The sequence below is a fragment of the Pinus tabuliformis genome, chromosome 1_2 (genome assembly GCF_031772625.1).
Source record: "Pinus tabuliformis cultivar Carrire ecotype Pingquan chromosome 1_2, CPIR1, whole genome shotgun sequence".
Lineage (NCBI taxonomy): Eukaryota > Viridiplantae > Streptophyta > Pinopsida > Pinales > Pinaceae > Pinus > Pinus tabuliformis.
Genome location: NC_142298.1, coordinates 1,038,003,803 through 1,038,028,368, shown reverse-complemented (window position 1 = coordinate 1,038,028,368; position 24,566 = coordinate 1,038,003,803).

The window sequence follows — 24,566 nt, the reverse complement described above, 5'->3', positions numbered from 1 at the left end:
ATGGCAAATCCCCATAAATTGATTTAGATGATGAAGGATTTTCTATTACTTTCTTTCCTAGTTAATCTGATCTACAATTGATGTAGGATACAAAGGAATTAGAGGAGAAGGGTATGGGTGTCAAAGGATTAGGTAGAAAGACAACAAATGAGAATGAACATTTCACCTGGAAAGATGAAATTAGGGTGCCCTAAGGATCTTTCATTCCTTCAGAACATCCATAACATCAAGCAGAAATGATATTGCGTGCATATGTTAACAGAATGCATAAATGATTAAAGCACAGATTTCAAAATTTTAAATTAGAAAAGAGGAACCGACGTGGTGAGGGTCAACTTTATTGATGCATTAAAGATTATGAGAGAGTAAAATTCAGATTTGAATTGAATTATTGAGCTGAAGAGACAAAGGTAAGCAGTGTACCCTGGATTGCTATTAACGATATCGCAGATCTTAATGTTCATCGCCCAGTCCAGGCTAATCAACATATCGCTCGTGGCCCTCTCCACAAGAGAGCTTGCCATATACTATTTGCATAGATAACAGATGGGATCAATCCTGCCTTAAATAAACACACTCCGGTGGAATTGAAGAAACCTGTTTGAAGCCCAAATAATTGAAAAGACCTCTTCGGATTGAAACCCTAGGGTTTGCGAAGAATCTCTCCTTGGTTGGCCAAAAAATTGCCAATTTTAACACGGAATCTCGATATTAAAAGCATGCAAACTCTGAAACAACTTTCATGAAGATAAATTTGGGTCTTGCTGAGTCGAAATCCATTAGCATGAAGGTCAAACCCTAAGAGATCTCCTCCTTGGATGGCCCAATTCTTCGTTAATTCTCATCATAGAATGGGCATTCCCCGATAGCTCACCGTGAGTCGCAGAAGCCCTGACTTGTTCATATCCTCCCTGGCTTCTCAGTTTGCCATATTTAGATAGATCTCTAATTAGACCAACGAATTGGAATCATCCAAGCAACGTCTCAATCATAAGATCGCACACTGGGAACTTCGCGTAAACTCTAGAAAGGCTTTTTGGCTAAGGAGCAGCACTTACAGAGATGTAATAAGACATAGCTCCCTTTGCAAAAGACACTTGGAGTGCATGCAGAGATGTCACATACAAAGTAGTAATAAATCACCACATTTTATGGTGTGGGCCCACAAATTTACCATTTGTATAAGCGGGTTAGCAGGGGTAAGTGGTGTCATCAAGAAACTAGTTGGCAATAATGAATTCCAAGAGAGACGTTGCCTCGGACACTTGTAAGTCACCACCTCATTCCTGGGCACGTGGTATAATCAAGAAACTGGTGGGAAAATAGATGTAACTATGCTATGACTTATGTCATGTAGTGTACAACAAGGTCTTCAAAATCTTGTGGCCTTATCCCTCAATAAGCCTTGTGCCTACCAATTAAAAATAGGTTCTGGTAGAATTTGTGCTATATAATCTCGTATACGTGAAATGAGTGGTTTGGTTTTCCGTTACTAGTATTAATTGTAGCAAGATCTGGAGCATGGGAGGCGGTATCATCAATGGAGCCAAATGACACTAATACTGTGAGTTAATCCTTTTGCACTAGAGTTCTACAACAGCTATTAACTTCACCCTAGTAAGGAAGTATAGTGTTGCACTTTTTAAGCCAAGATCAGGGATTCGCTCACAACTGAACTTCGACTTACTATTGTTGTGATATTATTAACTTCCATATTCACAGTATTGCACTTACAAAGCTAAGGTCTAGAATATATTGAGAATCGACACTGGATGAATAACTATTTTTGCATTGTTATGAGTATGCTTGCAAATTTATGTCCTCAAGCCTTTACAAATTCCATGATTTCAACCCTTTGTCTGAACCTTTCAGACTTCTCTTTAAATCCTGAACCTTGCCGAGCTTTGCTAATTTAATGGTGAGTTTTATCGTGTTCTTTTGCACTAGCTAATTTATTCAGAATTTCATTTTTCCAATATCTAACATAAACACAAATCAGGGGACTTGGAATTTACTAATTACAGGAGGTGGCCCAAAATCGATTAGAATCATATATAAAATAATTGTATTTAGGAAAAATGATTTAAGATCTTATCTTCTTCCCCATAGAATTCCCTGACCAGCAATCTGGAATCCTAAACAAGGGCTTCGCTTCACTCTTTCTCCTTATGACATCAAATAGTTTATGCTTCGCAGTCGGCTCGAAGTCTTTTGGCAGGCTGTATGTGTTGAAACCAAAAGTGGCTCAATGTAGGCATTATAATCTCCCAATAGTGCACATCCCTCTACACCCTGAACAAGTTGCTGCCCTTAGGGGTCCAGACGTAGAAATCAATCCAACTTCTAAGCCTGCTGATACAACCTACTGCTTGCCAAAAAAGGTAGGTCAGAGCTGCTAGCAACCTGAAGGCAGAGTTTTGGCCCTCGGCCTCCAAATTCCATGATAATGATGTTTATTGAACTCTATAACTGTATTTTGTTTTGTTCCTCATGAATTTATTGCAGAGAGTATCAACTAATCTGCAAAAATGGGGCTGCATCATACTGACATAGATCTTTCTTCTTTCTTCTTTCTTCATGTACATGCAAGGCATCATTTATGACCTGCTCAACGACACACACTCTCTTTGCAAAACCAACGTCTTTTCAGTGGAAGCTAGAGGTCATAGGTGGCGGGAGATGTTGGTAGGGGATAATTGCAGCAACAAAACATGTCCAAAGGCTGGAATTGAGATCTTGCAGACTCCATGTTCCTCTCGGCAGGCGGTGACGAAACAGGACGAAATAGTGAAGAATTGAAGGAGTGGCCTTAGTTTCTGCTTGAGCCTTCCGTGTCGACTATCTTTTACCATACCACTGAAGTGAAACACTGGTGGGTGGTGAAACACTGAAGTGAAACACTGACAGGTGGTGCCAAATATGGCAAGTGGCATGAGTATCAAAAACTTTGGATAAAGGTACTAAGACTTGTATAAAAATCACAAGGGGAATCCATACTTTGGATAAACGCTGAAAGACCATTCCCACCTCATGGGCTCCACCATGAACAGTGAAAACTTTGGATAAACTTAACAGAGCCAAATCTTAAAGTGAATCCATGCGAATCCACACTTTGGATAAAAATTGCATATTCTGTAACTCAATAATAAGACCTCTAAAATTAAACTTTGGATAAAACAATTGTTTTGGCAAAAACGTTCGTTAAATACATTGGTCAACACAAATTAATATTGATTCAATGCTGAATTGATAGCTAGTCCCTGCAGTGCTGTAGGCAGGGACTAATAACGTATTGCTATTTTATAAAATTATATTTCATATGCAACGTTTTGTTATAAAGTGACTCCATTGAAAAAGTAATTTCACTTAATTTATATAAGTGAGATATTTACATTATAAAATTAACTTTTTTTTATAAAAGTAAATTTATAGAAAAAAGTTAGAAAAGGGGAATTTTTTTTCACTCTATAATTTAGTAACCTCATTATATGCTTGTCACCACATGGATCAACCTCCACCTACCATATGGCACCTTAGTTACCTTTTATGATTTTCATCAACAAAGTGTAAGTTTTGTTCGACCCAAGAGCACACTAAGAAGGTGAGGGAGGGAATTAGTGTATCAACTATTTTACCAATTTACAACTTTTCATCAATTAACAATTTAATAATTAACCATAACCACTTGCAATATATCAATAAACATACCAATGCATCATGAAGCTATCATCATATCAACAGTAAATAAAAAGGTCATCACATCAAGGAGAAACAAGATTTTATGTGGAAACCCATATGGGAAAAAACCACAAATTCTTCTTATTTATATGCTTCAATTCATTAGATCAATCTGTAGGCTCTAAACTAGTGGAGGAAACCACCCCCAATAATGGAAAGATGCCACTTGCGTAGGCTACAACCTAATTAAGGCACCAACTTCAAAATAATGCAAGAAATTGCTCCCTATAGGAGATAACCTGATTGAGGCATCAACCTCGATGATGACTGGGCTCTAACCCACTATAGGCTCCAACCTAATTGAGGGTCTAACATGCTCTAGGATTCAACCTGATTAAGGATCCAACCTCGATAATGAGCATGCTCCAACTTGAATGAGGCTCTAACCTTGATAATGAGTAAGATCCAACCTATTATGGGCTCCAACCTTAGTGGAGGCACCCACTCCTTGTCCAACTCTTTGTGGAACTATATTTCATATCATTTTCAAACAAGATCCACTTTCATCATATATAATCATTGAATCATAAGTAAAAACAAAATATGCACTCACAACCACTGCCAAAACCTACAATCAATGCCGCTGCAAACACTATCTTAACCAATAACCACTATAATTGTATAACATGCAATCATTACCACAAACAGTCATATCAATTACTATTATTGGATGTAATACAATTTTCCACACTCTAGTCCAACCAATTCATCAATCTGGTCACTCAAACCCCTTCTCTGAACCTTTTTAACCATGTATCCAAAATCATTGCAACTTGCTCATAGATGTTCAAAACATGCAAAAGCGATTATAACCATAAAATAAGTGTCAAATAGGAATCAAACACCTCTATTTATATCGATCTTTAATCCCTCATCACCCATCTTCTTCCAGAATCCAATTTGGACCAATAATGACTCCAAAAACTCATAAAAACCAAATAAAACCTTACAAATAATTAATCATTAGATAAAATGCCTGTTTCCCAGCGTGCTAGACAAAATGTCACTTCTTGTGATCGATGCTACAGAATTCCCTTTGATGGGTCTACTAAACATTCGACAAAATGGATATTATAGACAATAAAAATATAATCCTACCTGATAGTTGTTAGAGGTTGAACCCACAACCTTGGCTGTGCAATACCCACTTCCTACCAACTCGACTACTTGTTGATGCTTACATGGAAAAAACTTTTGAAATTATTTTATTATAATGGAGTTAACTTCAAATGGGTCGAGGAAGTAGAAAATCCTTGTCCAACAATCATGCAATTCAAGGCTTCATTTCTTCATCTAACACATCTTAGTTTGATGCATTACTCTTCCCAGGAGCTCATTCAATATGTCCATGTGACTCAACGATGGTTGATCCTAAGCTTTTATTAGAACACAAGTAATGCCATTGTGTACCTATGTGCCAACTACATGATCAATCATACTCATCTTTCAATATGTCACAAATCAACTCGATGACTTTGTCAATATGTTCGATTCATGGACCTAAAATGACCAGTCTCTTCTTACATGGCTTGATAAACAACATAAATTGGCCTCCACTAGAACCCTAATCAATTCAATCATTTCCTCTACCAACGCATCGGGGTATCACAAGTATTATTCTATCACAACAATTCAACCATGACATGCCATCATGTCTAGAAAACGCTTTCAAATTTTACTGGACCTTCGCCAAAATGGGGTTATGTTGTCATTGCTACAACACCCTCCAAATTTTTCAAATTTTTGAACCTCCTCATGATCATGCCATCAAGCCATTAAGGTCATGCATGTTCATGTGGTTTAAGTATTCAAGTATTCCTTTAGGGATCTAACGATCTACTTGTTGTCACATGCCTAGACCTTAATGTCTTCACAAGATAACACATGCCTTAGTGATTCTGCACTCTATATCAATAGTGATTGCGCAGTTTCTAGTGGCATTCATTGTGCAATCCTTTTTCACAATCACTAAACAATCCTTGATGATTGCATAGTCCTTATCATCGGTGATTTCATAGTCCTTTCCCAAAGTGATTACACAATTCTCACTCCTAGTAATTGCACAGTTCTTAGTGACAGTGTAAGGACATTATCTATAGATATTGATTTCATACTCTTTTTTGAAAATATGAGTGTACTTTTTGAAGTCGATATGGTCACACCTCTTAGTGGCAATCAATTCACCCTTCAATCCTAATTTCCTTGCATGCACTAAGCGCCCTCACAAATCCTAACCCTAATTTCATGTCTATTCTTCCTATATAATGAGTCTAGTCGAGAGCTCATTTTCACATTCATCTTTCACTTTTGAGATATGTGCACTTTTGAATCATAAGGAGCATTCTCTCACCCTTGGTTGTAAATGCACCATCTCTTGGGTGAGTTTCTCAACTATCAGTTTTTCTTTCACAAGTGTTGCTTTTTCTTTCTCTTGGCTAGACATGTGTCATTTTTCTTGCTCTATCTTTTTCAAGTGTTGTTTTTGCTTGATTTTATTCTTGCATGTGTTGCTTGTGCTTTCTTCTATTTTCGCAAGTTTTGCTTTTGCTCTTACATGTGCCACTTTCACTTGCTTTATTGTATCTTGTTAAGAGAACCTTGGCACATCTTCTAGACGAAACTCCAACATACTCTCTTGCACTAGTTGATTCTATTTATCACGAGAACATGTTTTAGACACATTCCCATGTGATAACACACCTTTGGTTACATTCAACACTTGGGTCGTAAAGATATACATATTAAGTGTCACACTTGGAGATAAGTGTCATTTTATTGTTGTTTCAAAGTATGCATGATGGTTTTGGGTAGTGTGTATCTTCTTATCATGTGCTTGGTTTTATATGTGTGTGTGATCATGTTCAAGGCCTATTATATGCTCTTACTCTCTTGTCTCATTGATCTCACACTTAGTCAAATATGGAGTTATTCACTATCCTAACCTCTTGCACAACTCATCAGCACATTAAACTTTGATCCAAGAGTTGAGTGAACTATGTAATCCTAAGCCTCACTAATGATACACTTACCTCCTAGATCTGTGCACTATGCCCACTTAGAGTACAACCTACTTAGCTGTGCATTGAGAAACCTCCAAGCATAGACAATCAACCTTGCTTCCTACACTTTCTCATTGCACAAGCTTAGGCAAATCCTACCTTGGATTATGCATTGTGCATTCTTAGTGGATAGTAGGGTCATTTTTCGACCCATGTAGTGTTCAACTACACAATCCTTAGAGCCTCCTTCTCAACCACTATGCACTACACAATTATAGTTCCCAATATTTCCGCATCTCCAGAACTTACCTTCTATGCAATGTATTGATCAGACTTTCCTTCGATGTGCACTGTGCACTTTTAGTTAGTAGTAGAGTCATCTTCTAGCCCTTGTAGTGATCAATTGTGCCACACGTAGACCCTTCCCTTCAAGCACTTCTCACTACACATTCTCAGTGAGTAAGCATCCCTTCTCTAACTCTAGGGCTCGTGCAATGTTCATAAGCATGCCTCCTCTTCCCTTGAAAATATGCATTGCATACTGTCCCATCATAGTCAGTATTTTGCATGAGAAAACAAAGTAGATCAGGTGATTTTTAGACTGAAATTGTCTTGTCATGAGTGGAATTCAGTTGGAGGTTCTATCATCCTAACATGGAAATATGATGTTCAAGGAGGTTGTTAGTGTTAGTGTCTTCACACTGCCATCAGTGATCAAAATCAGCTCTTTTGCATTTCATAGTAGGAGTCCCATACTAATGAGTTTGCATTCCATTAGGTCATGGATTCACTGATGGTAGGGCTTTCTTCAAATTTTCCCTCATGATCTGTACTTGCTAATCCTCTTCCATACATTTTAGTCATGGCTCATGTTCACTTTGCAATTCATTTCATTAGGTCTTAGGGTTTGGTCTCATTAGGCCCTAGGGTCCCACTATGGTCAAAATTTGATGATTACATGCCAATAATGATTAGCAAGGACATGAGTTGGCCAATAATGACTACTGCTCCTAAGCATCTAATGATGTTGCCAAGCATCTGCCGCTACAAAAATCAAGTCATCATAAGCACCAATTCACCTGCAAAAGCAAAAGAGAAACAAGAACTAAAACCCTAAATTCCTTTTCCATTAAGCTAGGGTTGGCTATGGGAGCAGATACATCTGAGCAGAGGAGGCATGAGAGATATCAGAAGGTATGAGGCCATTTCATATCATCAAACATCATGTCTCCATCATTTTTCAAGAATTCATTCCAAGGAACAAGCCATTCACCACACATAAGGGACGATTTTTCTTCAAACTGTGTTTCTGAGCAAGAAAAGATGAATTTGAAAAAAGTGATAGAGTTTTTTGTTCATCATAGACCCAAGAAGAAAAAAATCCTTCAGTTTGTACACAGGTGTCATGGTTTTTGAGAAATCTCAAAAATACAAGTGCTACAAGAGAGTTAATGCACTTCTGAAGTGACCTCGGGAAAATCAAGATTTCTCCTAGTTTCGTTAACCAAATGACTTTCTTGATTATTCAAATGATAACTAGGCACACAGAGCTTTCCAATGAGCTATCATGAGCTCAATTTGGAGTTGAGGTCAAAATTTGACTGCAACATCACTTTGCATTTTGGCATCCTCATTTTGCACATTTTGACCAGTCTTGGGAGATTGGACTTTTGACAAGGAAAATGAACTCAAAATTGAAAAATTCAAGATATTCTGGAACATACACTCGACAATATTTCCAATGTGCTATCACACGCCCAATTTTGAAATCAGAAAGGCAGTCATAAGTGAGCTTGATGTGGATCCACGCTTCTGAGGGGTGGCACTGCGCTTTGAAGCAGACACTGTGCTTCTGAAGATTTTTCCCAGTGTAAAAATACACGGGAGCTATGTTTTGAGGCCAGTGATGTGCTCCTATAAGTGGTACTACACTTTGCCCAAAAAATCCCCAAATCACCTCAAATCACCAAATTTCTTCAAGTTTCCCTCTTTTGCAAGTAAGTATCCTAATATCTCTTATCGTTTAGGATTTTGTCTCAAGTTTTTTGTGGTTTTTCACCTATAAAATCAAAACCCTAGTTTCTATGACAAACCCTAGTTTTCCTACAATTTATCTCATGAACTAAAACCCTAATCTTTACTATTGCTTTCCTACCCTATCAACTTCTTATTTCTCCCCAAACCCCCTCACACATACATTTTGCCCACTCCATTCCTCCACACCATTGTCCATAATATTATCCATATATTACCACATTGTGCAAGCTAAAGGAAACATGGACAGAGACAGTGACCTTGAAAGTAGTTGATGGTGGTGTCCCGTGCAAAATTTGGGCAAATTTTGAAGATTTTTTGCATTTTTGCAATTTTGAAATTTTTAACACAAGAAATTTGTCGAGAAGCGCAGCGCCACCGGTGCTGCGCTTTTTCATGGAGCATCAGATGGAGAAAAGGTTTGCATATTTGGATTCACCATGATGAGAACATACACCCTGGAAATTTTCAGAAGTTTTGGAGCAAATTTGGGTCACCAAAAGGTCCAAAAACTACCAAAAAATGACCTCTCTATCTCTTTTTGGACACATAGAAGCTGTCTTGGGAGATTCAAGTTTTTAGGGGGAAAATGACCTCCAAAGTAAAAATTTCTAGTTGTTCCAGAAACTAGACTTGAATACCTTTCCAATGAGCTATCATGGGCTCCATTTGGCTAAGGAAAGGCCTCCAAAAGTAGGTGGAAAGTGGTGCTGCGCTGTTGACCAGTGGCGCTGTGCTTTTGACCAGTTTGCCTAGAGAATCAAAATTTCTCCTATTTTGACTATAAATTTGTTTCTCTCTCCTCATGGATGATTTCACTGATATAATTGATGACATGGCATGTAAATTTAATGGTTAAATAGTGATATAGGGTAGATTCATTAGTTAGAGATGGTTTTGAAACAAATGTATCTGTTTCTACTCTTTTAGAGGCAGGTTATTTGATTGCCTATATTCTAGTTCTTAGTTGGGTGGTTGAAACAACCCCTCTTCTCATGGATTTGACCCCTGATGGTTAGGATGAGTATTTTTTATGTCTATATCATGTATCTTTTTGTCATTGGCAAGGGTTGTACTCACATGGATGCACTGAGCTAGATTGTACATCATTGTAAGCAGTTTGGCAAGGAAATTAATAGGACTTGCAGCTATTTTTATGGGATTCTTGTGGTATGGTGTTTTAGCATAGTTTCTTTTTTGTTATTAGTTTTTTATGTGTTTTATGTATGCCATCATCTATTTCAATGCTTCTAATTGAATGATATCAATATAGACAGGTATAATCCATTATTTGCAATGCTCTACCTTGGGAAATCATTCAGTACTCTATGTTTTCTGTTGTTCGAGTAGGATCCATGATTGTCACATGCCCTCTTCAACTCCTCACTGGTCATAGACATCTCACCTCACTAAATTTCAAGTGCTAAATCCTATACCTACCTTGCCCCATAGAACACCCTGCATTCAGACCTAATTTCCCTGGACCTAAAATTGCCTAGCTCCATCTAATCCAGAAATACCAACAAATTCAATCAAAACCCTTGAGCTACTATACCTAGCATAAAATCTTGTTCCTGATCCAACCATCTTGATTGAGATTCATAAGGAGAGAGCCCTCTCCCGGCCTGGTAGAGCTAGCTACCAGGTTAAGCATGGTTTTTGGTTACCCTAGAATTGCCTCCTTTCAGCCTGAGGTCAATCTAGGCTCTAACAGAGGTCATTGAGGAGAGGTTACAAGAAGGAAACTCGTGGAAGATAAGACACAAGGACCATCAAACAAGGAGATAAAGGAAATTTGAACTACAACAAATGGATGAAGACTAAGACAACATGGAAGACTCCAATACTTATCTTAACCCTTTGGAGGGTGAATATGAAGCACATAAAAAATAAATCATGAAATTAATACATAGCGGTAAAGAGAAGAACTTGGCATCAATACACTACAATGAAGTCTCATTTCATAGTCGCCAAATTATGGCTTCTCAAAATGTAATCACAAAAGTCTCATGTTGTCCATGTATTTTGCCACAATTTAAGGAATGTGATTTTGTGTTTCCAAAAAATGAGAAAATGTAAAATGTGTGGAATCCCAAGGGTCACACATGGAATGTGGAAAGTCAGTAGGAATTCCTGGAGTCATATGGGAGCTCAAAGGTCACATAGAAGCTTAAAATTCACATGGGAACTCAAGAGTCATGGGGGAGATCAAGAGTCACATGGGAGGTGGAGAGTCGCCTCATTTGGTATAAACAAATCCTCATATCTCAAGAAAAAGACTTTTTACCTTGGCTTCTCTAGTTTGGCATAAGAGAGAAGATCATTCTTTGGAGGAGAAAGTAGTGGATTAATGTTCCACTATTGGGGCTAGTGATGCAATATTGTAATTGTGTACTTGGAACTTCCACTTAATATATGAACCTCTTAGAGACAATGCACTTTCATGCATTTATCATGGATGTTGTAAGACTATTATTTTAATGTTTGTGTTATATGTTTGTGTTCACACATACTAAATAAAATGAGCTATTTCGTTGGATTTGGTATACATCTTGTTGAATGTGTGTTGTTACTTGCTTTTATGATAGTTGTTACCTTGTGAACTATTTTAGATATTAATTAACGATCCTTTCTATGCTTCCATGTGTATTTATTAGGATAATACTATTACTTTTCTTCTAAAGATTCACTCTGTCTTTTCTCACCCATAAAATTACCTTGTATGCATTGAAATTGTATGCTTCATAGTGTCAAGTGTCTTGTTTCAAAGGTTGCTTTCATACTCTCTTATGTTGTTTATTGCAGCCAAGGAAAAACTTTAAAGTTATGGTGGATGGGCCTATTATCTAGATAGGTCTACTATTTAAAATAGTCTGAGGTGTAATTGGGACTTCATACTAGGGAGACCCCCCACTGTTAGCAATATCCAATATTGTCAACAAATTTGGTGCTATAAGGAGAGCTAAATAACAAGCTGAGCTTGTTTTGTCTATTTTGAATCTTTCATACTGAATGCCCCATTCCCAAATCTTAATCCCTGGGTGTTTTTCCAAGAACGTTAATCTTTCAATCCCCGTAGAACTAATAGATGAATTATAGCATCTTAAGTTCAATGACAAGGGGAAAACATTTATTATAGAGCATACACCTATGTTTCTCAAATTTTGTGATTTTCATGAAATAAATTGTGAAGAGGTTGCTTGTACACTTTTTAACCTCACACTTGAAGATTTAGTAAAGCAATAGGTTCATACCTTACCAATCGCTTCCATTCACTCGTTTGGAAAAATATTTAAGGAGCTTCATTGATCCTTTGACAGGTATGATTACCAAGATGTTTATAATAGGGTTAATCAACTTAGAATGAAACTTGATGAATCAGTAGAGGATTTTGTTGATATATTTCTTCACCTATATTACAAGTTTCCTAAAGGAGTTGTGGATTGGTATTTATTCATTGAAAAGTTTTATCATTTGGTTCAAATCTCCTTAAAATTTTTTGAATCTGAACACTTGGTCGATTTTTACTCTTCCAACTTCTCTCGATCACGAGGCACCCCAACCCTCAGAGGAGGAATATACTTCACCTTTTGTCCCTTGTCCTCCTCCTTTTTCATTACTGAACAAGGTGGTCTCTCATGCTCATGTTGAAGTTGAGAAATCTTAAAATTAAATTGTTGATCCACCTCTTCTACCTTCTCCTTCTTCAATGATCAAGATCTTATCTGGGAAAACTTCAAATTTTCCAATAAACACATGGAGCCTAAGGTGAAGGTTGATCCCTTGATTCCTCGAAATCACATCAATGTACATAATGTAAATCTTGAATATGATATCATCAAAAGTATTGTTTCTTCAAGGGATACTTGTCATCATCTATCATCTACATCTCATGGATCTTTGTACCTTGATTCACTTGATCAATCCACTCCACCAACAAGTTCTTTAGATACTCTTGATTCTCAATTTTTTGGTCCAAATGTTGATCAGGTACATGGTGATCACATTTCACAAGTAGAGGATAAAAGGGGTGAAGAAACTTTTAATGTCTTTTCCTTCTTTCAAAGTCCTTTATGTCAAGATGGTGTTCATTCATTCTTGGCTGATATAGAACCTTGTGATGTTGACAACTAGTCAAACAAAACAAGATTCTTAATCAAACTAAATCCCTGGAAAACCATCATTCTAATGACAATCACTGCATTGACATATATTATGATGAATGCCTAGGTACATTGACCATTCCTTTTATTTCTTAAGAAGACTTCAATTTGCAAGGTTTAAGTCTAGAATATGCTCTCGTCAAAAAATATTTTCTTATGGGAACTTCTTCTTCAACTCACTGTCCCTTGTGTCCTACCGTTCATAATGAAAATATTCCATGCTCTTCGAATTCACAATCTGATGATAAAATTATTAAATTGACACAAGGTGGTAGGGTCACACATGATGAGGAAAAAAACAATGAAATCATTGAGCATCAATTCCATGCCTTAAAATTTCTAGTCTTGCATGACGATAATTCTTTAGCTCAGGTTTCTCTTGAAATTTATATAATCTATACATCCTCATATACAAAATCTAAAGAACCTAATGACTTGTGTAGTCTGTTTCTTGAGGTTAAAAAATCTGATCAAACCAATGATGTAGACTCCTAATATCTTGATAATAGTGATCTTGTTGAAATAATTGATAGTTGTTGTCCACAAATAATTCAGGATATGAATCATCCCTAAAGATATAATTATTCAAAATTTTAAATTTCAGGGACTTGTCAGGGAGTCAAGGCACTTCAACTCTTGTTGATGGTTATGTAGGGTCTCATGATCCTGATGAGATCACCAAACTAGGTCAGATAGTGGTTTTCTCGTACAATTCTTTTCTCCACGTTGTTTCACTAGATGTAAACTAGTTCTTGAAATATTTTTAGCATTTCCAAGTTAGTTTTCCTAATTTTCAATATTGGGCTTCTGATAAGATAGAGGATTCTATATTGTTTAATCCATATTCATGCAAACCTACTGTATCAAACCTAGGATTGGAATGTATATCTTTCATGGATGCACAAAGATATGAAGCCTATCATTCTGATTATCAAGACAAAGATTATGATTCACTGAAGGGTTCATATATGTTAAGTTCTTTTGTGAACAATTAACTCCTAGTTTTTCTTGTAAATGTTATGAAGCTAATCATTTTCGTTCTGGTACAATTTTTCCTCTTGAGTGCTAGTGAATGCTTGAATTATTTAGTGGATCAAAATCTTCATCTTGATAGATTAATTTCCTAACCTGATATATATATTAAATCTAATTCAATACATGTTAATCCATTTCCAACCTTTTCTCATTATTCTTTGTATCCTATTTGGTTTCTTGGATTTTCTATACCAACATTCATTTTTAATTCTTTCAATTTTTTTTCTTGATGATTTAGTTTGTAATCAGATACAAGGTAATGATTTGTTGTACTTAGAATGTGAGGAGAATGATTCTATTATTCAAAGCATTTGTAAAATTGCTCAAATTGACTTATCTCTATTTTTGAATAAGAGAGAATCTTATGCCTTAACTAATCCATTTGATCATAATACTAACCTTAAAAATTGTCTTTCAATTAATCATTTTCCCATTGTTGTATTTGATGATATTTGTTTTACATTCGTTGATCTCATCAAGGCCATAAATTATTATGATTTATCATATCACTAAGATGCTTACCAAGGAGTTGAGGCATTTCAACTTTCGTTGATGTTTATGTTAGGTCCTCACAATCTTGGAAAGGTTTGTAAACAAAATCAGATCAAATTTCCCTCACAAGATTCTCTTTATAATTTGATTGAGTTTATTCAAAGTTCACTTTCTCAAGTGTTTATAGGTTCCCAAATGCATTGTTTTGAATTCCATGATCAAATCACAGATTGGCTAGAAAAATATTACTTAGTAAGCTCTGTCATTAATAATAAGTTTCGATCTTACTTGATGTTTGCTAAGAATGAAAATAGTAATGAATGTACAATTGTAGATTGGTTAAAAGAAGCATGTATGGCACACTTTTCTTCCAGTAGGAAAGACCTTCAAAATTTTTTGAAGGATATATAGGTAAATATTTTTATTTCTAGACATTGTTCCATCATGGTTCTAAATGCTCATATCTGTATGCTTGTAGGCCAGGAGAAACTCTCCTGGCTACATTGGAAATTTGACTTCACGTGATCCTTATCTTCTAGTTTAGATAGATTTGGATATAGGTTTAGTTATATCCTTTTGTTTAGTTGCATTCTAGTTATTTTTGCATCGCATTAGAATACTTTTCGAAACCCTCTTTCTCTTTTGAGTTTTGTTTCTCACTTGTCTTTACAAGTATTTACATTTGAATTCTCTCTCTTCTCTTTCATTATATTTCATGTTACTTTTTTGTCTCTTTATACATGTACTGTTTTAATAAGATCATTTATGAAATCCTTTTTTTTGGCTTTAAGGTAATGTGGAAAAAGGCTAAAAGGGTATTGTGACATCCACCAATGCTTGGCTCACTTTCGGTCCCTCTTCTTTGCTTGGTTCTAATTATCTTTTAAGGTCAATAATGCATGTAATGAAAATAATTTTCATTCTAAATGAAAGCCTTAGTGGATATGATGCTCATATCTATAATATGATCCTCATTCCTTGAATCAACCATTTAAATTGATCGGCTTAAACATGCGTTGATGGTGCTGGACCCGCCAACATTCAGGGAATCTCCTAGGTAGGAAGTCCTAACTAGACCTCACATCATTTCGTGTAGGAGTCCCATCTAGTACGATGGCCCAGTTGCCATTATCTTAAAGTTTTTCCTTAGCTCTTTCTTGTTAGCACATGAGAGTGGTTTTCTTTGTCTTTGAATAATGAGGTTTGTGTTTCTGGTGAGTGCTTAGTGTTAGTTGTATCAAGGTTATTTCACTACAGAGGGAGAGGATGAGAGTGAGTCTCAAGTCAAAAGGGAATATTGCCAACTCTGTTAGAAACACACAACACCGACTTGCGCAATTTCTGACAAAGTAGTCTACATAGATGTGGTAGTCACAAACACACATTGAATGGATAGCATGAATAACACTCAGCAAAATAATCCACACAAGTGAGACAATTGTTATAATAAGTTTATGATAATGGCTCTCTCGAGTGTTCGACAGAATAATACACATGGGCAAGACGATGCAACAATTGACACAACACATTTTTGAAAGCATATGTACTAGAAAAATTGAAATAGTTCAATTGTCTTAATATAGGTTAAAGCAACATGCATTAAAAGAATCCAAAGTACAGTTTTACAAACGAATACAATACATGTGTGAAAATGTGCTGGCCTGTTAACAAGCTTCTTAATTAAGCGAAAGTTCCAAGACACATCAGTACACCATTACATCACTAACCTCGATATCGGGGGATTGGAGCCACTACTCGCTCCTCAAAGAAAAGACTATATACTCTCAAGGCTATATGGGACTAGCCAAGGTGAAAAAGTCCTTTTCATGTACAAATGAGGGGTATATATAGCCAAGGGTGAAACTGACCCTTGTGAGCGCTTGACTTCCCTCATGACTATTTGACTTACATGACTCTTCAACTTTACATGTGGGTCTCTTGGACTTACACATTACATTACATTGATTACAACAGTATGGCCCACAGTAGTGATGTGGCCGAGATGACTCATGTGATGAATCGACACGATAGTGATGGTATGTTCATGCTATTGGTGGTGTCCATGTCGAGCTGCAGTGCTGCTAAGTGATGAGTGTGCTCTTGGTGTATCATAGCTTCACCTCCACATGGCAAGGTGTGTGGAGTCTTCGATGGTCTTGTTGCTCACTTGATGTTGCATGTGCATGTGCATGTGCCTCCTTTTCTTGCTATTTGGTATGCTTCATGTGTTTGTCGAACCATGAGAAAGTCTTCTAACATGCTCTCCTTGTTCATCCCATTCGTCGTCTCGCCATGTCTCATCCATGTACTTGTATTTGTAGTCACTCATGATGAGACAACATCAAATCCATAAATCTCCTAGTCTATCATGATGCATCATCTTTTGCTTTTGGGTGTAGGTGACCAGGAGAAAGGACAAGGCTCTAAAACTATGCAGAGCACATTTCAGGCCGGGATGTGAGCTCCGGGGCACTATCAAGGAAAATTTCACAAAGGTTACTGGGAGGTTGAGATGAGCAGTCTAGAAGAGCAGTGACCATCTACAGGATCTGGCTTGGCTAGAGGGCATAACTATGCAAATTTTCTAGGGAGGAAGTGTAGGCAGTAGAGAGGACACTGGAAGTGAAAACTGCACAGATTCTCTAGGGAAGATAGCAGCGTGCTATGGGACCTTGCTAGCCAAAACATCACAAAACTGGGAAGTTATCCTACAGGATATCTCTGCGCAGTTTTTGGGCTGTGAAAGGTTTTGGGCATCTATAGGACAACCCATGAAAACCGCGTAGTTTTCAAGAGGAGTAGCAGGTCGAATAATAGTGGGACTAGCTGAGAGAACTACACAAATTTTGGGGACATTGTAGTGATAGGCACCAGGTGCCTGTCCTTCATGTCTGTGCAATTTCTTTAGTCAGCATAGGCAAGTATGCTGGCAGCTTCTGTGAAATTTTTTGGAGGAGTGATTCCTGGAGTCAATGCCCAGTAAAACTATCCAGTTGACCAATGAGAGGCTTGATATATTTTCTTTCTAGTAATGCAGATTGAGATGTCTTGTTGAGAAACTTCTACGTTGTTCTAGGTTATAGTCAGTCAAGTTGATTCCAGGATTCAGTGCAGATAGCCTGGGAGGCATCCTCAAGCTCTGTGCAATTCTAGGCAACATTACATGATCACTGAGGGCTGAGACTACGTAGTGTAGCTCAGCAGAGGTCCGACTATGGAGGGTGGTTCAGTCGACAAACTTTCAGAAAAATGGCTAAGTGTGTGAAGAGTGAACTCATGAATACATGACCTTGTGAACACACACTCAACACTTCAAATAGACCTTCGGACGACTATGATGACACTTGTGCGACAGTTCTTACAACATCGTGTGTGAGTGTGATAGATGTTTACATAGAGAACACAACTCAAACACACCTTCAACATCACCATAACAAGATCACAAGCATGACATAACAATCAACATGCCGAAGGTGACAGTTGGTTAAACGTGCGAAAAGAAAGCAAGACATGTAGAGGAAACACGTGAAATGAATTTTTTGTGTTTGTGCACATGCATATTACTGAGGACAAGATGATATGACAATGACAAGTAGTCTTGAAAATTCAACTAAGAGGTGTTCCTTACTTACCATACTTACCCTCGAGATGATCATGCATCTGACAGAGTGCAATCCTGATCTTTTCCATTACTTGGTATCTTCGTCCTTCTCCTTGACTCCTTGGGAGTGATCTCAGCATGTCACCTTTTCCTGTACTCATTGGGTGATGGATCAATGTAGTTTTAGCAGGAAGTGACTGCTTCCATGATGAGGCCATGGGAGGCCCATCTGCACAGTTTCTACATGCAAGACTGGTAGGACAGCTTGGACAACATTGTGCAGTTTTGAGGCACAAGACACTGCTATTGGATGGGGGTCCTGGGAGGAAACCTCTGCACAGTTTCTGAATGGAGGGAAGCTGGACTACTCTGCACATTTTTGGAGAGTAGTGGTGGCTACTTGACTGCCCTGCGTATTTCTGGAGAGTAGTGTTGGCTGGGGTATCTATGGGTTGCGGGGTTTCAGTAGGCAAGGAAGGAAGCTTGATGGTTGCAGAAGCAAAGTGGAAGGTTCCAGGAAGCTGAATGAGGCTAGGTTTCTCAGGAAATGGTTAAGTGTGAGATCAGTGACACATATGTAAATAGTGATAAGACTCGACTGTCATCACACACAGACACTGAGTGACACAATGTAGAACATCCATAATGCATAAGACATACTATTATTGATGCAACAACCTTCGTGACAAGAGTGCATGAAGTGAGTGTGAAACATGTCTATGTGATGACAACCACTCATGTGCACATGCTTTCCCTTGAAGAAAAACAACATCCCCTTTACATGGCAAACAATAATCCCTATGCCTAAAGATGACACATGCTGCATAATGATGAAAACAAAAAAAACTCTTAAGTTCAAGGAGGGGATATTGAAATCATCGGCTTACCAACAAGTGACCAAGGATGACCGATCTCAAGATCTAAGGTAGGCTCCAAAATTTGCATGCGAGCCAAAATTTTGGAGGGTCATTGTAGCTACTAGAACATTGGCGATACACTAGTAGAACTCCAACCCTTTATATGGACCTTGTTTTGTGAAAATAAATTCTAACCCTTTCGGAAGTATTGTTTGATTCATTGATCATGATCTCTTCCACATTAGCTTGTCTGAAAGATGTAGTCCCTACCATTCTCTTGATCGATCAGCACACATTCCAAGCCAATTCAACTTAGTTGTTTCGATTAGGGATAAGGGGTGTGTTAGAGTCAGTATTTTCATCCCTCCGCCAAAGATCAAATCCTCTTATTGCATTTCATATTAGGTGTCCCGCCCAGTCGTCTGCATTCCATTAAGCGCATAGATCATCTGATGGTAGTGGAATTCCTCTAGTTTCCCTCATGTTATCTACCTGCTGGCTCATGTTAGTTCATTTAAAAGAAACATATACAGTCTTCTTTGATCTTAAAATTGCAAAGGTTGTCTTTAGGGTTTCATTGTCAATTAGGTCTAGGGTTTCATTAGGGTTTCGTCAAAAAATGTTTTAAAGTGTCCAATAATTGCCAGCAGGACATGAGGAGGTTTCAATATCAATGAATTTCATCGCCAAGTGTTTGAAAATGCTTTTTTCCTCAAAACTCTGTTTTGAGGAAAAAACATAGTATTTAGCATTTATTGTACAAAAATCATGAAAATGTTGTTTTCCTCATTGTAAATTCCTTCATCTGCACCTTGGTTTCTTTCCTTAGCCTAGAAGCTCCAACACCTACAAAACAAGCAAAGCTCAGGTCATTTAGTTCATCTCAAAGCCAAAAAGAAGTGAAAAAGTCCAAAAAACAGAGTTTGAAATAAAGTCATTTGCAAAACATTATGAAAGTGGGTTTGGTAAAATAAAATTTAAAAGCTCCATGTATAAATCATTTATCCAAGTGTTTGAAGCTTATTTGTACTCCAAGAGCAAAGAGAAGCAACGCAAAGCAATTTTGGTGAGTAAGTGTCAAGTTTGGGTGAAAATCGACTGGCACGCCGCACTGGACAGGAGGCGCGGCGCACTAGGCCTCAGCATCCTGTGTTATTTTGTAAGGGTGCGCGCATACGCGGGGCACGACGCATTGGGCTAGATGCGCGGCGCACACAGCCAGGGGGCCCGAAAATTGCTAGATCGTCCTCCAATCTCCAAAAACACCCAAATTTGTCTTGTTCCAAGTAGGTAGAGCTCCACCTCTATTGATTATCCAAGTTGGTGTTTATGTTATGGTGATTGATGAATGGTAATGGTTTAAAAAGAAAAATCAAACCCTACCACTTGAAATTCCAAGAAACTTGTTGCCTAGGGTTTGATTAACTATTTTTCTACCAAGTTTATCATTCATCCATCACTCCCTTATCCCATTTGTCCCTTGATTTCATTATTCCCTAAGTTCCCCTACCCCCTAAATTCACTAATCCCCTATCCCAAGTTCCCTTTCCCAAAATCCCAATTGTAAATCCCCAAACCCTAATCCTATACATAAACTCCCAAAACATCCCATATTTCCCTAACTAAATCTATCTCAACAGTCCCTAATCCCCCACTATTTTTCCCTTCCCTTACAGTCCCTCATTTCACCATTTTCCCTTGGTGGCAGAGGTCAAACAATCATCAAAGGAAGTCCAACACAGTTTGACACATCAGCACCTATTTCTCCAAGGCAATTTGTCTACCAACAGCTATGGCATTTGATCCTTCATATGATTATGAAGAGGAGACCCAAAGTGACTCACTCGCGGAGGGACATGCACCCAGGATGCCTCATAGAGCTGGCAAACATATCAGAGAGGAACCAACCACTCTTACTGAATTACAGGCCTGCCCTCTTGCCATTTTTTTTCCAGCATCAGTCATGTTATGAATTTTGCGAGAAGGTTTCTAATATTCAGTTTCATCATGAGTTGGCCCGCTTATTTGTGTTGCATTTACATGGTGATCAAGCCACTCTTGCTGGTGTCACTTTCACATTAACACCAGAAACCATTTCATTAGCAACCGGCATACCAAACATTGGAGAACCATGGAACAAGAGGCAGAAAATTGACCGGCAACACTACGAACCGTACATCAAGCCCGACTTTTTGAGACAGCTCAAGAGAGTGTTTCCTTTTCGATACCTCAGGGATGAATGTTCTCCTTTAATGAAACTCATCATGAAGTATTTCACCTGTGAGGGCTGGTTCTCCCGCTTGTATGCTTATCACATCAGGCTGTTGATGCATTTTACTCGAGTACGGATGATGAAAATTCCTTACTTCATATGCTGAAACATAGAGAATATTACCACTCTTGTGCAGCATAAGACCCCTCAGCAACAGTTCAACAGTATTTATCATTTTGCTCTCATCAAAATTGTGGTCGTTCATCAGCTTGGATTACAGGGCATCACTTGGGATGACTTCATCTCTAGTGAGTTTTTCAGAGCTCAACAGGGACCTTTCGAGGTTGGGCATGAGACAGGTGGACCTTCTTATCAGCATGAGGGACGTGAGAACGCTAGTGTGCTGGTGTTCATCACCTATCAGAGGGGCACTAGACGGTTGTTTGCAGCAGCAAAGCAAGTGTTATCTCCACCTGGGGTGGAAGGGGCCTCGCTTCCATCATCAGCACAGTAGGTTCAGGACCGAGGCAAGAGGCCACTATAGGAGGAACGACCATCAGGTGATCGGGAGACTGATTTCATCCTCATTGAGGGTGATGATACCGATATGGGTGCGCAAAACGCAAATATTAGAGAGATCATTAAGGAGCAGTAGGCAGACATTGGTGCCTTTTCTACCAACTTGGATAGAGCCCAATGGACTATACAGTACTTGGAGTAGAGGAATAAGAAGCTTGAGGATCAGCAGGTGGTTATGAAGTTGCAAATCATTCGGCAAAACCGCCAAGTTGCCCAAAGGAGGAGGGTGGAGTTCACTTCATTGGAGCAAGAAATCAATGCTGACAGGGAGTCATGGCTCGAAAGAGTCAATATCAACTTGGAGAGGAAGTTGGAGAAGGCAATCAATGAGAAGAATATGCTTAGAAACTTTTCATATCATTACTTGTCCCAGAACTTGGTGTGTCAAGCGAGAATCAGGAGTTTAAAAGCAAAGTTGAAGAGAGCATCAAGGAGGCAAAAAGAGGATGAAGGACTTCAGATCTTGGTTGAGGCTTCCTTGGCCCATCACAGCACTTTATAGAGAAGACTCAGCCCACATTTCAAGAAATTTGGAGCAATTTTTGCATTTTGCAAATTTTTGGCACAAAAAAACAGGTTTTTATGCCCTATGCGCCGCGCTACGTGGCGCTCGCTTTTGCTAGAGGCCTCCAAATCTCAAAAACTCACCATTTTTGGATTTTTCATGCAAAATTACATTTTCCTACCTATGGCCAAGAAATTTGGGCAGGTTTTGAGCCCTCAAAAAGGTCAAAAACACTCAAAAAATGAGCTCACTGCCCCTATTTTGACACACTGGAAGCAGTGTTGGGAGAATGGACTTTTGGAGGAGCAAATGGAGGCCAAATTGAAAAATTCCACTTGGGTTGGAAAATAGACAGGAAAACCTTTCCAGCAAGGACACCTAGAGCTCATTTTGACATCAGGAAGGCCTCCAAAAGTGGGTCCAAACAGGCGCTACACATAGAGAATTAGGCGTGGTGCATAGAGGAAAAATTGCCAGTTTGACCAAGTTTTGCTCTATTTTTCGCCCAGCTTCGTCTAGTTTGACTTTTTCACTTTCCTAATGGTAAATTTATGATGTAATTTGATGAAAATTGATGGATTATGATGTAAATATGTTATATTTTCACTTGTAGAGGTAGATTCATCAGTCTAGAGGTTGTTTGAAACTAAATGAATCAGTTCCCTTGTTTCTAGAGGCATGCTGTTATGTTGCCTAGTTTCTAGTTCTCAGTTTAGAATCAGTTGGATCAGCTCCTAAACATGTGAGCTCGACCCCTAGAGGCAAGGATGAGCTATGTTTGTCTATATTATGTTATTTTTCAGTCATTAGCATGGTTTGACTCTTGAGAAAGCATTGAGCTTCATTGTACACTCATATTTTCATTTTGGCTAAGGAATTGAGACCAGGATTTGCAGCACTCTTTGGGATTCATGTGGAAATTTGTCTTGGTACAATGCTTCTCTTAGTAATTGTGATTTTTTTTATGTGATTGCATGCCATTATCTACCTTATTTCTTCTGAACTAAACAAATAAGAGTGTAAGTAGAATTCTTTGAAAGTACAGTGCTCTACTTGAAGTTTGCTTTAGTTATTTGATGTTTTCATCTATTTGGGGAGGATCCATGATTGCTCTTGCCCTCTTCAACACCTCACCTATCTATTCCTTTCATCTCATTCAATTTTAAGTGCCAAAAACAATTGCCTACCTTGCCCCATTGAGATCTCTGTTGTACTGAGCCTCAATCCCCGCAACCCCAAAATGTTCCTTTCCCTCTGAGCCAACAAATCATCTTTTATTCAATCAAACTCTCTTTCACATATACCTAGCCTAAAATCAGAAGATATTTCAGTCATCTCAAGCCCCATAGATCATTATTTGCTAATATTGACCCAGAGAGAGCCCTCTCCTGACCTGGTAGGGCTAGCTACTAGGCTGAGCATGGTTTGATGTTGGCCCTGGATTCTACCTTTTCAGTCTGAGGTAAATCTAGGCACTAATAGGGTGTATTGATGCATAAGTAATATAACTATCAGAGTTTAAGTTTCATCTCTGGTGTTGCTTCACTGCCTACAGGCCTGGACAGTACCCCGACGGAGTCATGCAGGAACACAAGCATCGTTTCGCTACCAATGAGCCTAATCAGTACCCCAGTGGAGTTACTTTAATCACCTCTATGTGTAGGAAGCCTTTATCTTCTTTCACCTTATTCATTTTTCATTTTTTTCATTTTTTTCACTTTTCAAAGAACTGTGCATAGGCACTTATTTATTTCAAAGGTGGAAGAGGGATCCCGACTTATTGAGATCAGAAGAGATTTTTCCTCCAAAGAAGTATGTTATATATACCTCTGACATAATCATTAAGGTTTTCCCCCTCACCTTACTCTACTTGACTGAGATGACAAAGGTTAACCCAAAAGAACTAATTAGAGTAGGTGGTACTAGTTAACAGTGCAACTGTTGTGTTTTCACCAAGACTTACTCCAAACAGAACATATTGTCCATCAAGGAATCATTGACTGAAGACAACAAGCTCTTCATAAGAGAGAGGACAATAGATAGCCAAGTATTCATATTTGTTCAAGTCCTCTTAGATTTTCCCAGCTTGTCTTGGGAGCCAACACAGTTTCACAAGAGGCTAACCTACAGGTACAAGCAAGAAAAGGAAGCAAAAATAAAAAAGTATAAGTAAAGTGCAAGAAAAAAAGAAAGAAAAGAAAGCAAACAAGCAAAACAAATTAAGTAAGCAAGAAAACAAACATGCAAACCAAAAATCAAAGAAAAGCAAGAAGCAAAGACTACTCCTACTCCTACGCTAAACAATACATGGGCCTACTCATGTAAAGTGATATTTCCAATGTAGCCACCGG